The sequence below is a fragment of the Lissotriton helveticus genome, chromosome 8 (assembly GCF_964261635.1).
Source record: "Lissotriton helveticus chromosome 8, aLisHel1.1, whole genome shotgun sequence".
Lineage (NCBI taxonomy): Eukaryota > Metazoa > Chordata > Amphibia > Caudata > Salamandridae > Lissotriton > Lissotriton helveticus.
This window is the reverse complement of record NC_136069.1, coordinates 595,009,274-595,027,532: the sequence shown is the minus strand read 5'-3', so window position 1 is coordinate 595,027,532 and position 18,259 is coordinate 595,009,274.

The following is an 18,259-nucleotide window of genomic DNA, read 5'->3' as shown; positions in this document are numbered from 1 at the left end:
TCCAGAATTTGAATCAAGATGTGGTAGGACAATTTCCTTTGTTTGAAATCAATAAGTATGGTTCTTAAAATTCACAATCAACGTGAGGAAGAGTAGTCTGTACTTGGTGCAGTTCTACAGGTAGACCAAAGTGGCCCCTATATAGATGCAAATGTCTATGGTCAAAATGTATCATTTTCGATTGATAGAGGAGCTATCCAATCCACAGAAAGAACAGTGGAAATTCCAAGCTTAGCTTTCTCTGGAAGAAGGATCCAAGTAGTTGGAGTTACCAATAAACACATGTCAAGTCCAATTTCAGAAGAGGTCCCCATCAAAATAGGGACATTCGAAGAAAAACACCACTTCATAGTTTGGGATTTTAGTCCAGTGCACTTATTAAGAAGAGAAGTGTTGTGCAAGTTAAACTGCACAATTTATTGAACACCAGATGGTGTTGCAATCCAAACCCATGATGAGGATGCTGATTTGGAATTAATTAAACGCACCACTGAAAAAGGGATGTTTACTATGTTGACAGTTGCTGGTAGGATCTCAGAACTAGAGTGACTACCGAGGTTTGGGTTTTTACAGGGAAGGATAATGCTCTCATAAAAGGTGTAGAACCAGTCCATCGTCAAATAAAGTCAAATGCAGTTTTCCCAAGATCACCACGGTATCCATTGTCTACTGAAACAATTGCTGGAATACAACCTGTAATTGAAGAAATGTTTCAGGAGGGCATATTAAAGAATGAATTGGCAGTCCATGCAACTCTCCTATATTGGGAATTCAAAAACCAAACAGGAAATACAGAATAGTACAGGATTTGAGAAAGATGAATGAAATAATGGTACCTTGTTGCCCAGTTGTACCAAGTCCTGCTACTGTACTTATCCACAGCCCGTGTACTGCAGAATGGTTTACAGTCGTTTATTTATGTCAGGCCTTCTTTTCAGTACCTTTGCACAAAGATTGCCAGGATTTGTTATCATTTGTGGTCCGATAGAGAACAATTATGTGGTGTTGTGTCCTGCAAGGGTATACTGAAAGTTCTACCATTTTTAGTCAGATCCTAAAGAAGAATCTTGAGTCTTTGCAAATTACCTGTGAATCTGCGCTTGTTAGGTACATTGATGATTTGCTAATAGCTTCAGAAACTTGAGAAACTTGTAAAAAAAACACAATTGCATTGTTGAGTCACCTGGCATAAAACAGACACAAAGAGTTTCCTGGTTAATTGCAGAACTGTCAAAAAGAAGGTGTCACCAGAGAGAGTAGAAGCTATCTTACAGATGAATCCACCACAAACACAAAGAGAGCTCAGAATGTTTTGGGAATGATTGGCTACTGTTGACAGTGGATACCAAATTTTTCGCAAACTGCAAAACTTCTGAGGTTGACACATCGAGAAGTGTCTGACCCAATTACTTGGGATAGGGAAAGTACACAAGACATCCTGGAGCTGAAAGATAAATTGTGTTGTGCCCACACTCTAGGAATGCCAGATTATACCTAAGATTTCACTCCGTTTTGTAGTGAAAAATATGGGTGCACACTTTCAGTGTGAACACTGATGCATGGAGGACCCCGAAGACCTGTGGCTTACTTTTAAACAGAGCTTGACCTTGTTGCATCAGGGCTCCCTTGCTGTTTAAAGGCGATGGCCACGGTGAGTGTTATTCTGGAAAAGAGCGAAAACATGAAAACATAGCGATGGGACACCCATCGATTGTGATAGTTCCTCATTCTGTTGAATTATTGTTTACTAGAACAAAAACACAATATTTGATGCATAAAAGACTGAGTAAATAGGAGCAAAGTCTTCTTACACCTGAAAATGTCACTATGAGAAGATGCAACCTTTTAAATGTTTCTACTCTTTTGCCTGTAATTGACAAAGAAGATAAAGATGATTTTGATCGTGATTGCCTAAGCGTCACTGAACTATACACACAGCCATGACCAGATATTAAGGATGAACTACTGATTGAGCCGATTATGTCCTATTTGTTGATAGTTCATGCCTGCAACGTAATGATGGCACAACAAGCATGTGCCATGTGCACTATAAATGATGTGGTTGAAGCCTTCTGGCTCCAATCTGTCTTTTCTGCTCAAGTTGATGAACTGTTTGCTCTTACCAGAGCTTGGGTTTATCTTCAGAATTGAAAGTCACCATCTTTACAGATCGCCAGTATGGCTTTCGTGTAGTTCACGACTTTGGGCAATTATGGATGGAAAGAGGTTTTTTAACCTCACGGGTCACCCATCAGAAATGGGCAACATGTGAAAAATCCATAGGAAGCATTACAGTTACCTAAGGAGGTTGTGATTGTAAAGTTTCCAGGACACCCGATGATCAGTGGCTATGTTGCCATTGGCAATGGATACGCTGACTCATTAGCTAGGTACTGTGCCTTCTTAGCATGAAAAATCAATGGAGGTTTTACAGTCAATGATGCTTTCACCTACAGAACTGAGGAAAATTGTGCTTTTACAATTATGATGGAAATCAAAATAACTGACACTTGGGAAGAACTAAAAGGGGTAAAAGAAACTGTAACTGAAACTGAACAGGATGTGAGGATCAAGGCAAGTTGTACCAAAAACGCAAATGATATCTGGATGTCTGAAGATGGGAGTCCAATGTTGCCAGACAACTTGTTGTTTCCAATGGCTAGGTTTTATCATGGGTTCACACATTTAGGGATAGATGTAATGGGAAGGCTTTTTAGACCAAGTTGGTTCAATCCAAGATTTTGAATAATTGTTGAGGAAAGATGCAGGAGATGTGTTACATGTCATCAATTTAATGTAAGGAAGAAAACACCAGTTAGAACCACACATTTAGTGAGATCAAGTGGTCCTTTCACCAGGCTACAAATGTATTTTGACAAGATGCCTGTCCAAAATGGGTTGAGATGTATCCTTGTGATTATCTGTGTATTCTTCAGATGGGTGGAAGCCTACCCGACTATGAGAAATGAGAGTTCTCGCTGTAGGAAAACTGTTATTACGCAAAATCATCCTTAGGTTCTGAATGCTGGTCCTTCTTGAGCCAGACAGAGTAATGCACTTTAAAAATGAAGTGATAAACATTCAATGTGCTGCTTTACAAATTAAACAAAGATTACACTGCAAGTACAGACCAGAAGTGTCAGGCATAGTCGAGCAAATGAACAAAACAATAAAGTCCATATTGGCAAATGTTTGTGTTTCAACATATTTAAAAGGGCCTGATGCATTAACATTGGTGCTGATGAGTGTCAGATGTATTCCAGATAGAAAGACTGGTTTATCCCCACCTGAATCCTTATGGGGAGAGCCATGAGATTACCTGCTGTCCCTACTAAAGCTAATGTTGAATATCACTGATGATATGATAATGGACTATTGCAAAGCCCTCGCTGATGTGGTTTGTTCTGTTTTTCATCAGGGGCCAGCAGCTACACCAGATCCCCATCACAAACAGTGCCATGACCTCAAACCTGGGAATTGGATCATGATCAAGAAGCACATTTGGAAGACTTGTCTTGAAATTAGATGGAAAGGACCCTACCAAATTCTGCTTATGACAAACACTGCTGTTAAATGTGCAGGATTCCTGAACTGGATTCATGCCTCACATACACGTAGAGTGAATAATCCAGAAGAAGGATCATTGGTCTATGATCCTGAAAGAAGTTGCACCACCGGTGGAAAGACCAGACCGGCCTGCAGCCCCACCAAGAGAGCAAGCAGTCGGAAAAGCAGTCGAACAAGCAGAAGTGCAGGAAAGAGTAAGGGGTGAAGACGAAAGACAAGTGCAAGTCTCTGAAAATTCGCAAAGTGTGATTGAAGTTTCCAGTGAAGAAATCAAAGAGGCTGATGAGGAGTTCAGAGAAAAACAAAATGCTGCTGAAGGAACAAAATCTGAAACTAAAAGACAGAGTCAACAAGCTGAATGGCCAAGAAGTTAAAGTAAAAAGGAAATAAAAAGGAGTTCATCAATCACCTGCATTCTCGATACAGTACCTGAGGAAAGTAAAACAGAAGATGACGATTCACTTGATACAAATCATCAAGTATTGAGAAGATCTAAGAGAACTTGAATCCCTTGCAGAAGATATTCAGCTCCGTGGTGGTCAAAATACGTGACTACAGCTTTGAATGTGACTGTGAATGACATATGCAAGGAAAATGCTGAATTGCTAGAACCTTCACGAGAGAAAAATAGAGACTAAGGTGATGATTGGGAAACACTTACAAAATTCAGGAGGGAAATAGTTCGATCATACACAAGTAAAAAAACATAACTGTTTCTATTAGACGTTTATTATTTTAGTTATTTGTTTTACTGACGACTAACCTAGGCTCGAGAAGAAAGTTACAGAAGAATAGGAATAGCATACTTGAAGAACACAGAATAAGGTTAAGAATTGTCTGACAAGGACCTGTCCAGTAGAAAAGAAGAAATGAAAGATATATTAATTGTACTGTTTACATTTCTGACTCAAAGGTATGTGTTGCATTAGAAGGCATTGTAAATGCATTCTGTGTGTGATTTTCATAGTAACAGTAATTATGATATCAATATAACTAATATAGTTCATACCTTAAAAACCAAGAGTTAACATTACTAATGATTATGCACAGAAATTCAGAAACAACCCTTTCACTAAAAACTTTAGAAATCTTAAAGGAGAACATTATTCTACTAGTGTTTATTCTAGGTTATTGCAAGAATATACAACCACTTTAGATGTTAAGGACTGTTATTTCTGGGCATATTTGCCATCTTTAGTTTCAGAGTAAGCCACCTACTATCACTTACTCCTATCTTATGCAATCTCATGTAGTATTCTGCTTCCATTAGTTTATAGGCTGGAACATTTTGAAAATGTCTATTCCAACTATGATTTAGTGCTGTCACAATTACCTCTGTGGGAAAGCATGAATTTACAACCACAGGAAAAAACAATGGACACAGCTTTGTATTATTTCTTCCCACATTTAACAGTGCACACTGTAGAAACCTACAAAAGAATTTGAACTTGCTTAATGTATCCTGAAGCAAAGGCATACATTATAATGCTAGAAGAAAGATACATGAACATAAAAAAGAATGCTGATCAAAAGGGACATGTATTGGAAAATGTATGGGAAAAGGAGGAAAATGAATTTAGGAGAAAACGTACGTATCCAAAACTTAGATTAGATGCCCAACATGAAGGGAATATCTGCTTTTATAGGAGACGAACACAAAAACAAATAAGACATGTAGGAATTAGCAGTTGTGATCACACCTTTGGAACTTGGCAAATTTTACAGGGAGCTGAGAACATCATTCCCGGGGTATACTACATTTGTGGACACAATGCTTACTTTTTACTACCTGCTGGCTGGGAAGGAACATGCTATATAAGTATATTAATTCCAAAAATGTATCATGTCAATATTGTAGAAGCTTTAACACTAACAAATAGACATAAGCGAAGTGCAGGGAGTGCAGGTTCATTAACAGGAGATATATTTAGAGCAGTGATACCACTAGTGGAATAATAAATAATGATGAAAAGATCCAAAAACTAGCAACAGTAGTATATAAAATGGCAGTTAGCATAACTGGCGTTTTATAACTTAATAACACAGAATGAATTGCTATACAGTCTATGTTTTTACATTAGACATCCTTTTGCACAAGAAAGGGGGGGGGGGGTTGTCACATGCTGAAGCTAACTCACTATTGTTCCAGACGAGGATAAGATGATTGAGGAGTTTCCAGGGAACATATCGAATTTGAGACCTGAATTGCAAGAATTGGAAACACCAAGTCTATATAAAAAGTTTGGGAAGATTTAAAAAAAATTGGCAATTGGTTCTTAACAGCCAGAAAAGGGATAATAAAAGCAATATTAATCCCATATTAATTGTCGGATTATGCCTCATACGCCAATATGTCCTATATTTGACCTGTTATTATATTCTACACAAGAGACATGATGCTTATCAACAAAAACGTTTTGAAAAAGACATGGGTTTAATGGGAATAATTTATGATGACTGCATGAAGACATTACAACATACAAGGGGGGGAAAGATAATGAGACAGTATACTTTGGAGGATAAACTGCATTCTAGATTCAGTTGTGAAAGTGAAACCAACAATTATTATGATGATATACATCATCAAAAGGGGGGAGTTTGAGATAAATTACTGTATATTTAGAAACCGACATATTTTAGCACATTAGAAATGTAATTTATAACATAGTATAATACGAGTAAAATGCATATTTTAGAAATGACTTACAAAATGTGTGGTTATCTTTTAGTAGAATAAGTAAACAAAACAAAAACATATTGTAGAGTGACAAATATAGACATGAAAGATGCTGTTAGAAATGCTTCATTGCAATTGCATGCTCTTTAAAGATTTTGCACCAAGCAACTACACATTGGCCTGTGCAGCGACTAGGCCCATAGCTTCTTTTCGACCTTTGCTCATAGTAAAATACACTGTGCAGCGACTTAACATTGATGTAATCCTTGCAATGTGCTGACTTTAATATTATGTTCATTCAGGTCCTCTCACCCCATGTTAGATCATTTTGATTAAGAAAAATAAATGTATTGAAACTGAATAGAGTAAATGGTGATGAAGGTTTATAATGTTAGTTTAATATTAACTCGATATATGTTTTCATATTTGCTGACTAGTCTTTGTTTCTGTGCTGAAACTCACAATGCGTCTTTACCGTAGCTAAGAGGGTTGTCATGGGAACCTTCCTCCATGTATCAATTATGCCAAAGGACTGTATCAATTCAGATGACAAGAGTGCAGACTGTGGGAATCGGAAGAAGATGCATTTTATGACTGACAACACCACCATACGAATTGTTCTGATTGGACATCGAGGGAAGGTGTCACTGCAAATCAATACATGTGTTAAAAGGTTATAATAAGCTAGCTAGCTTGTTAACACACACACCTCTACTTTCCGTCTTACCCAACCAGTGGTCATGCTGCTGGATTTTCACTTTTATCCAAGACTCTTCTTCATGTAGAGTGGATTCATTTATATCCTTGAGGTGACTTCTTCAATAGTTTTCTGGTTCTTGCTACTGCAAAGATCACTACTCGGAAAGTTGCTACTGAAGCCTAAGGCAACTCAGCTAATTTTACTGAACTAGTCTTCAAGAGGAGTTCACCTTTGGTATTCGCCACTCTTTCCAGCACACCTCTATGGGTTCTTATTTAGAATAGGTCCTTTACTTAGCTTATTTGGTTTCTTTATGTAACATGTCTTGATTGCTAATTTCTAACCTTCTTTTATATTTCTGTAAATTACTAAAAATTCATACAGATACTTGAGATCCTAACCAGTTAGATAAATAAAGCCATTAAAACTAAATTCAAACTCCCATCATTGACTTAACTTTAATCCTAAATGTCCATGATAATTGATTACTTTAATTTGTAGGTGGTTCTAACTTAGGAGCACGGTGGAAAAGGTCCATCAAGCCCTCCCGAGCCTGGAGGATTCCCCATGATGTTATTTGTAAGTGGGTATATTTTAAAGTTTGAACCATCAAGGAGATTCCTTTTGGGCTCCAGCAGTGGTGCAAAGTGAACTTTGAACATGCAACAAGATGCACAGGAATTATTAATGGTAGTGCTAAATCTGCTAGAAAATGAGGCAATTGCAATTAATGAATTCCTTGGAGCAAACTATTCATAGAATCATAAGTGTGTTAATTATCCCTATTCAGGCAGAACAATCATTGATTCTGAACGATTTGTGTACCTTACAGTACCAGATTGCAAGTCACTATGTTTGGAAACACTTTTCGCTAAAGCTGTGCAGAATAACTCCAGTCCAGACTGCAGATCAAAAGTGCTGTTTACATTAATTGTGAAACACAATACCTGTAGCAATGTGAGGGAGGCAAGATGGCGGCCGCTACGCTAGCGGTGTGAGCTGCTCTCCCCCCTGCTCCCGACTTGAAGGAAGAATGGATTGGCAGTAAAACACGAAAATTTGATCTGGCTTTGGTGTTTTCCTGAAACAGACTGCCCGACATTAACTTCTTTATTCTCTGACCGTAACTTTTGCCGTTTGTTTGACTGACTGTGATTCGTGTCTCCTGGCTCTCTCTGGATCTCTGTGTTTCCGGCGCCAGGGCTCGGCGTTTGATTGAAAGCTGATGCAGCTGCTTCTCCTGCTCTGCTCTCGGCGTTTTTTCCTGCACGCACATCGACTCTGGAGACCCCATTTCTGGCGTCCTGGTCAAGTATTATTCGGCACTTTCCTGCGCTCTATCAAAATGCCCCCAAAGAACGCTAATGCCCAGGCGAAGCTCCCCAACACCAGGAGCGGCAAATTAAAATCTGTAGCGGCAGCGGACGTTCATGGAACCGAAGAGACTGTTACTGCTGGCTTAGCTCGAGGCGCTACAAAAACCGGTGAGTCTGCTGCTGTTTCTTTAATAAAAAAGGGAGGAGAGCACTCCAGTAAGAATATAACGCAAACTTTGCCTGTTCTTTTTGAAAAACAAGCGGCTAAAACGGACTAGTGCAGTGCTCGCCGGCAACCTCTCAACATGCCTCGTTAGTAAGTTCTCAATCTGACTCAGAAGGCCCCTCTCAAATTAGTCATTCGAATGGTGTATCCTCGTCCGCTTCAGAGGGCATAGAAGGTTTAAATGGGCACTTTCAAGTTTCTGGGGAGACCGGGGACAACAAACTTGGAACTGAAACTACTACAGAATCAGATACAGCCCCAGATCTAACTTCTGAAACAGAGTCTAGGTCAGATATTGACTCATCAACAAACGGCATTGTGGGACTTGTAGTACCCACTGAATCTAATGGGGCTGCTGGAATTGAAATTTCTACCAAAAACTTGACTATATCTGAGGGGAATATAACTAACTTAATGGTAGAATCCAGCGTTTCTTATGAAATTGATGAAACCTCAAATCAAGTGACTGTACAGGAGGCCAATGAAAAGTTTTATTCTATGTCTGATTTAACATCTGATGAAAGCTTGGATAAAGATTGGGCTGATTATCCTGTAGAATACAGCAGTATTGAAGAAGAAGAAGATGATGGGGTCAGTGAGACATCGCCCCCGGTTCAACTATTACAGTCAAGAAACACCAGTTGAGAAAATTACCGGCTTCAAGAAATACATCTAACAATTTGGAAGATCATAAATCAGCACAATTATGCTCCACAATAGAACAAGTAGTTTCTGAAACAACTGACTCTACTTTTGATTCAGAGGTGACTCTTTCTATGATATATCAAACCATGATGGCTCCTCGGTCTGACACTAAAACCGAGATTGCTGGTGCTCAAGCCACCTGTCAAAAGGTTAAAAACGCTGTCCGTCGCATTACCAAAATATGTACCGATATGTCGGCAAGGGTTTCAGAGGCTGAAAATAGAATATCCACCTTAGAGGATGAAGTTGCTGCTCAAAAAAACCAACTTATACAAGTTAAAGCACAACGAGATGACATCAGCTTTAAACTCACTGAGCTCGAAAATCAGTCCCGGAGGAACAATTTACGAGTCCTAGGAGTTCCAGAAAATTTAGGTGGATCTGATGTTTGGAAATTTGTTTGCGACCTTTTCTCTTCTGCGTTTCCTGAACCTACTTCTTGGGACTGGCCCGTGGTAATCGATAGATTTAACAACTTTTTGGCTAGAGAAGCTGTCTTTGATTTAGCTAGACCGGATAAAACACGTTCTGCAAAGGGGTGCAGCTTTTTTGTTAGACCCGACTTTTGTCAGGCAACCGTGTCTAAACGATGGCATCTTAGGCAGCTGATATCCGGATTTCAGGAAAAGGGTGCCATAGTTTATCTTCAGAATCCAGCCAAACTTAAAGTTACTGTGAAAGGACAAACAAGATTTTTTGTATCTGAAATTGTTGCTAAAGAGTACCTAGCTTCTTTATGATTATTTGGTAAAATGCATAGCTATGTACAATAATGCATAGTAATGTATAGCTACATGCTTAGTACAACCAACTTTGATGATACTATGATATTAGGATGATATGATCTCATAGGCTGGTTCTGGCTGTCAATCTGCATGTTTTTCTTTCGTTTGAAATCTTTATTTTTTTTTCTTCAAGTCAGTTGGGAGGTGGGGGGAAGGCACTCGGTGTTCCCAGGGACTGTCTGTCCCTGTGCCGCATAAGGTGAGTTGGGGGTGTGGGCGGGGTAGAAGGGTGGGTGAGGGTAGAGGGGGGGTGGTGGTGGTGGGGGTGTAAATCAACAGCAGTCGGAACTGAGCAAAGTTTTCATACTACGATATTTACTTGGTACGTTTTTTTTTTTCTAGATAATTTAGTTTGTCTCAGCAAAAGTTCTGATAGTAGGACAACTAGGAGATCGCTATGGAATAAATTTATATATGGCAAGAACATGAAATGTCTGGGTTCGGGTGATAATATGTCACGTTCAACTGTTATCTTTCCTGATGGGTAGGGAAATTAGAATTTGTACCTTTAACGTTAATGGTCTCAATGATGGCAAAAAAATAGGTATTCTAGCCAAGATTATATATTTGCTACAAATTGATATTCTTTGCCTTCAAGAAACGCATGTTTCTTGGGAAAAAAGAGATGTTTTAAAGAATTCGGGATTAGACCTATTAATCTGTTCTAAAACAGACAGGAATTAAACGAGATGTTGCTATACTTATGAGGCGGAATCTAGGTACTGCTCTTAAGACATCAGCGACAAATGGGGCAGGTGGGCCTCGGCCGAAATTTTAGTGTTTCAGAATAAGATTAAGATTTATTCAGTCTATGGCCCCAATCTGGATGATTTTGAGCTGTTTAATTCCTTAAATCAGGAGCTTGCATTATGTAATATTCCCATTATTTTCAGTGGAGATTTAAATATCCATTTGGAAGCTAGCTTTAATATTAGAAAAAATGCAAGTTATGTAGGCCTTAAACCACAGACGTTTAAGGCTTTAAGGTCCTTGGTAATAGACAATGGCCTATCTGATGCGTGGCATACCTTACATTCCGCAGCTCCTGGGTATAGCTTTTTTTCTGCCCCACACAGGAAATTTGTTCGTCTTGATTATTTTTTTCTCTCCCAGTTCTTTTCTAATAAATACAAAATACAAGTTCTTCCTAAATTGCTGTCAGACCATAACCCTGTTCTTCTTGATCTTAATTTGTCATCTATTGGGCCATGCCCGCAATCAACCTGGTCGTTTCAGAGGAACCTGTTGTTACAACAAGATTATATACTCTTCATGACAAACATTATTCAAGAGTTCTTTCAGATTAATAATGAAACAGCATCCATCCCAATAGTTTGGGACATATTTAAAGCTATTATAAGAGGTGAAACTTTAAAATACTCGAATTTTCAACAGAAACGCAATTCAGGATAAATTTAAAAGAGACTGTGATATGGTCCTAGAAGCAGAATTATGACTAGCAGAAAATATCAAAAATAACCAAAATGTAGAAGAATCTCAAATCGATTTATCTATTAAACGCAGTCAAGTTTACTCCCATATTGCTGATCAGGTAGCTTTACGTTTTTCCCAATATCGCACAGAAAGCTATGAATTGAGCGAACAAACAGGGAAAGTTCTGGCCCAAAGACTCCGTCAACGTGCAATGACTAATGAGATCTTTAAAATTTTTGATCTCAATAGAAATGCGAAAACTTCGAAGGGTGATATATTGGTAGCATTTAATGAATTTTATAAAATATTATATCATCAAGTCGACCAACCATCAGAGTTAGCTATCGAAGAATACCTTGAAGATATTCATAAAACCGAACTATCGATAGAGCAGAAAGAGTTACTTAGCGCCCCAGTCATCTGGGAAGATATTGAAACAGCCATCCTTAGCTTAGCTGCCAGCAAAGCAATGGGACCGGATCAAGTTCCATTCGAATTTTATCGGATCTTTATGAAAGTCTTGAAGCCAGAATTGATTAAAAATTTTCAGTCTGCTTTCGCGGGCCATCCACCAACATCATGGTCGTCTGCTACAATAATTATTTTTAAAAAGAAAGGAAAAAACAGTGAAGAGCTAGGTTCTTATAGACCTACCTCTCTTATAACGGCGACAGTAAAATTTTCTCTAAGATTTTGGCCAATAGACTAAATACTTTAATGCCATCCTTGGTTTTTATTAGACAACATGGCTTTATTTCTAAAAGAGACACTACCGATCATGTTAAAAAAATAATAGCTTTGCTGGACTGGGCGCAGGCCTCTGAATCTCCGGTTGCGGTGGCCCTGTTGGATGCTGAAAAAGCATTTGACAGGGTCACCTGGGGGTTCCTGTGGTCTGTTCTAATCTGGATGGGATTTCCACACTTACATATTACTGCAGTAAAAGCTCTATATTCCCATCCTAAAGCAGTTATTAGGGTAACAAATTCTCATTCTGAAGGGTTTTCCATAACAAGGGGAACAAGGCAAGGCTGTCCTTGCTCCCCCCTATTATTTGCCTTATACCTAGAACCTTATCTTTGTAAATTATGTACTGCAACAGACATCGTTCCTGTAACAATTGGCAAGAATCGTTTTAAAGTATTTGCTTATGCAGATGATGTCGCTATTACCACTACTGATATTAGACGGGCACTCCCAAAAATAATTAGTTTAGCTGAAGAATTCGGAGCACTCTCTGGCTATAAATTAAATATAACCAAAACTCAACAGATTCATTCTGAATGGGGGCGACCTAATGAAATAGCTTTTGCTCCAGAAGCGCAATATTTGGGGTTAATTATCTCCCCTAAGATTGATGATATTATACACCTTAACATTGAGCCTGTCTTAACATCTTCAAATAAGATGCTAGAAAGGTTAAATAATTTACATTTTTGTTTGTTTGGTCGTGTTAATATTATTAAAATGTTAATTTTTCCAAAGTTTTTATATTTATTTCGAACAATACCTGTTATTTTCGTCATTTTATTTTACTAAAATCGATAGAATGGTATCTAGGTTCCTCTTTGGCTATCATCGCTCAAGGCGCGCTCTAAAATGGTGTATTCTGCCAAGAACAAGAGGTGGCTGGAGAGTTCCTAATTTTCGGCTGTATTATTGCCTTATTTTTTTAAGATATATGGGTATATTACTTTTTAGAGATGTCATCATTGAGGAATCAGTATATCCGTCAGTTTATGATTTATTGCTAGGGGAAGAAGTAACACAATGTTTAGTAAAAATCATAGAACCCAGTTATTATAAGAAAACCAAATTTAAAATAGTATTAGCGGTATTTACTGTTTGGCAGCAAATTAGGAAGAAAATAGTATGCTTAAAACAAATTCATTATTATTCTCTTATTCTAAATAATCATAGCTTACCAGCAGTTTTTTATGACCAAATTATTAAAAGATGGTTTCAATCTGGAATTTACGTACTAGGAGATTTATACCAAGATTCTAAATTCATCTCATTTTCAGATCTCCAAGTTAAATATGGTTTATCTAAATATGATTTTTTCAAATACCTCCAGATACGGAGTTTTTTAGAATCTAAAGGCTTGTTAGATCATAGTTCTATGAATAAAAATTCTATTCTAGAAATTAGCAAGAAAGCCAAACAAATAGGTTTCGTTTACGCTACTGCTATAAATCAATTAGAAGATGATCTTCTGTTAGTAGAGAGCAAATGGCAAAGGAAATTTGAAATTGAGAATGTCGACATAGAAAGATCTATCGATCTATCAATTAAGATTCTTTTTAATGGCTCACTCCAAAGTCAACATTATATGTCAATTTTTGATCTGTATTATTCCCCTATTAAAATAGCGAGATGGAAAACAGGTACTGGCGATAGCTGTAACCGATGTGATGAGACCGGGGCTGATTCTATTCACATGTTTTTTAAATGTATGAAACTCTCCCGGTTTATTGCTGATATAGAGTCTTTCATTAATAATAGCCTAGGAATTGATGTAAAGCTAACCCCTGAATTAGTAATCCTAGACATCCAAACAGATCACATCGGTATTAGACCTACAGCTGAAGAAGCCTTTTTGTTTATTTGTATGTCAATTTTTCGTTTCTGTGTTACCTCCAGATGGATTGATATTGAACTCCCAAGTTTTTATCATTGGTGATCTAAACTGCTCTCTATATATCGATTAGAAATGGCAATGTATACACTTAAAGGTATAAAAAAAGGACACAAGGTAAAAAAATATGGGATTTTTTAACTAATTGGGTTTAATATTATTTAATTACTTTATAAGATATCGTCTCCCTTGTAAGAAGGTTTATTTATCATGTGATGTCCTCTCTTCGTTCTGTTTTTTCTTTTTTGGCCAATGATATTCTTCTGCTATTTTTGTCTGATTGTAATATTTACATTGCTCATTGTCCGGCTGACTGTTGAAATAAATGCTTAATAAAAAAAAGAAAAAAAAGAAACACAATACCTTATTCACATGCTATAAAGGTATAGAGCAGATGTCAATAAAATAAATACTGATATCACCAACTTTTAAGCTGGTCAGATATTAATTTACAAAAACATACACTGCTGTTGCTATTATTTTCCACCACAGAGAATCAGTCAGCTCTGGTCACTACACTGTGTACCTAAACAATTAAAACTGCTGGACTGAATGGAAGGACACAGCTTTTACAGTAAAGCAATGGTTGCCCTGGAAACTTTCAAACTCTTATCGCATATTTCTGCAACCAAAGTTATAGAACAAAATTATATTTACATGACTTTATCTACATTTACACTGCCAAAAGTTTAAAAGTTCATGTTCATTGTCATTATATGGCCTACCAAAGCTTATGACTGTGTAATTAATTAACTTGTTCTAATGGTAATAAATGAAGTGTCTATAAAAAAATATTAATTATGAATGTGCATGACACAAACATTATACAATAGTTTATTAATAGACTTATTTTAGTAATAAAGTTACCTTAATGATTTACTGGCAGTTATATTTAGTAAGTAGTCTTTAGCATTGTATTGTATAGTACTTGAAAGATATGGTTTTTTTAAATGTCTTAACAATTTTTTCCCCATAGTTCAATCATAGTCTGCATTGCTGTGATGTATTGAGAGTATGCACACTGTTTGTAGTCTACTGTACAAATATGTTGTATATGAGACCAGAATATATACAGTGTGAATGCATTTTCTAAGCATGAAAAAACATTTTCAGTTTAGAAATGAATACATTCAAGAGTGATGTTATAGTAATAACATGCATGATATAGACATTACATCTCTTTTTTAACTTGAGAGGAAGATCTAAAAAGAGATATGAATAAAGAGCAGAGTCACTCACTATACGTGCTACTTCACAACATTGTCACTATAGAGAGACCTTTTATTAGAATTTTCACTTCCTATACACTATCTATTGCAAATAACCATCACCCTGAGGAGAGGTGATTCACTATAGGCCAGTATTCTTGCACACCATACAAAGCATTGATATTAGCTTGGAGAAGAACATTGTCGCATACTACTATGATCACCTATCACCCTGATGAGGTTTCTTAGGGAAGCGGTTAAACTCTTCCTGCATTCTAATACAAACACCTGTTACACTGAGGACAATTGTCACTGGAGAGGTAGTCTGTCCCTATATTCTAATATCAACACCCATCACTCTCAGAAAAAGTCTGAAGAGAAATGTCACTGTCTTCCTGTACCCTACTGCATACACCTATATAGTATAGAGAGAAGTACTTCTACAGAACATACCGAACACAGTTCTCAGGCTAAGGAGAGGTCTTAGCAGGCAAGCATATTTCTCCACACAACCAACTACATAGACTGGTCACTGAAAAGAAAATTCTCAGTGTAGTATTCACACCCTCCCCACACTCTACTACACACATTCAGGGCCCGATTCACAAAGGTAAGGTTAACCAAAGGTCTAACTTAGACCACTAGTAAACTTTCTTCTAGTACACCTACTACTAGTAAAGTTACTACTAGAACAATTATTAGTAGTAAAGTTACTAGTAGTAACTGACCTTTGTGAATACTGAAATGTATTAAAGTTAGACCTTTGGTCTCCAGTTGATGCAGCGCAGTCCAGCAAGTTGTGTTGCTGTGTTGTAATCTGCCAAATATTAGTAAATCATGAGAAAATAAATGGGGACCCAGTCGCTTTTTAGTTCTGCCACTTATTTTATTATGAGCAGATTTTTTACACCCTACTGTATTTAATCAATGGGTGTTCTAATTGTTTTTTTCTTTTTTCGAAGTGCAAGTTGCTTCACTTGAGTGGATTATTATAGTAGTCTGAGGACTTGCTTTGTCATACACAGACAGGTATTTGTTATATACCAATTTTACATTCAACACCAAAAACAAACACTTATGTTACAAATATACATAAACATTTCTACTATACAATTTTTACAATATATTTTACATGAAAGGACGTATAACCTGTACCCTACTAACAGATTTCAACACCAGACCTTCATCATATAACCTTTGTGTGTTTAAGGTCTGGTAATGCAAGGGCAAAATTTACAAAAAATATTTTGTTGACTATAACGTGCAATGTAGTATTCAAGGCCCTTTGCGCAATTAAAGTTCATTTATTAAAGTGAACAAAGGAAAGCCGACGCGTTTCCGAGCCGGTGTCTTGGTCGTCAGGCTCTTCTTCAGGGCTTTTGTTAGTTGGGTACCTTTCCACGAAAGGGAGTGGGGTCAGTCTTTATCGAGACTTCTGGCTGTCAGGTCGTTCTATTTTCTTCGTTCGTGAACGCCGTGGTTCGGAATCTGTTTTTCTTTATTCGTTAATGAATGTTGCCTAAGCGGCAGGGTTTGGGGTTTCAGCCCGCAGGCTGGCCGCTGCTTTTGCGATTTCGGCGGCGTCTCTATTTTTCTCAACTAGGGTTTTGTCGTGGTGACTGCAAAGATGAGAAGGATTGGTTTTAGTCAATATTAGTAAATCTACACCTCTGTCTTTACCATCCAAAATTGAATAGCTGCAAATCCAAATATGTCTCATGTTGTATCTCTTTCTCTGCAAGACTCCAACGGAAAATAACCTATCATGTATCATTCACTCCCTATATCTCATGGTTAACATAATTTCATATGCACCTCGACTTCCATTCAATCCTCCTCAACTTCATCACCCTCATTCCAACTCAGACTCTGCCCCTAGCCGAAATAAATGCATGTCAAATTAGCAGAAGGCCAACTTCCATCACTAAAACAGCTCATCAGCATGCATAACACTTGCAAACATTGTGACACCAGTTCTCACAGCAAATGCAAAACCCACACATCCTTTACTGACATTCTGATACTCAATTTCACAAGTGCCCCACTGCCCACAACAAAGATCACTTTCTTGTTCAACAGTTCATAGCTCAATAACCTCTCATCCAACTCTAAAGGAGAGAGCTCCAGAAATACAGTACTACACTTTTTCTGTCTTAATTCCCATGGCCAATGCTCTACAAATACCATATTTTCCAGTAAAGTCTTTGGGGTCTATCTACAATGTGTTTGTGTTGCTCTTACCCCATGCAACATGGTGTAAGAGCAACACAAACCTTAAGTTAGATTTATGAAGCCACACAAGACCACTTTGTGTGGCCTGAGTCACTCCATAAATCTGGAGTAAGGCAAAGTAGCGCAAATCGCTGTGTTGCCTTACTCTGCCCTGGGAAGGCTTTTTATGGTGTTGCATGGGTGTTCCCACACAACTCCCATGGCTTTTTATACATTCCCAGATTTACCAGAACTGGTAGACCTAGGAATGAACCAAAAAGATATGCATTCCAGCAGAGGTGTAATGAGGAGCAATATCTTTATTTCTCCTCGTTACCTTCTCTTTCTATGTGTGCTGCGTTCTATCGCAGACGCAGAAAGAGGAAAAGGACTCTCATGATTGTTCTTGCTCAGGAAGGAGAACCTTCCTGCACAAAAACAATCCTGCATGCATGCACCTTGGTTCAAGGGTGCCTGCATTGGGGCTAGGCTGCCAAAAGGACTCCAGTGCAGGGGAAAAGGCAGCAATGTGCTGTGTTGCCTTAAATACAGAGCATTCCTGCCCTTTCCCTGACTAGCAGTGCAGCACAGCACAGCAAGGTGACTTGCTATGCTGCACTGCGTGACAACTTCGTAAATAGGCCCATTTGTCTATTGCAGTGGAAAATGTTTCACTGTCCAGGTCACTGAATCAGTTTCCTTCCACATCCTGATTTCATTACAGTCATCCCTGAAATAAAGCCAAATCAATAAGTCCTGCACAATCCAGTCAGTGACACTAATCATGTAAGG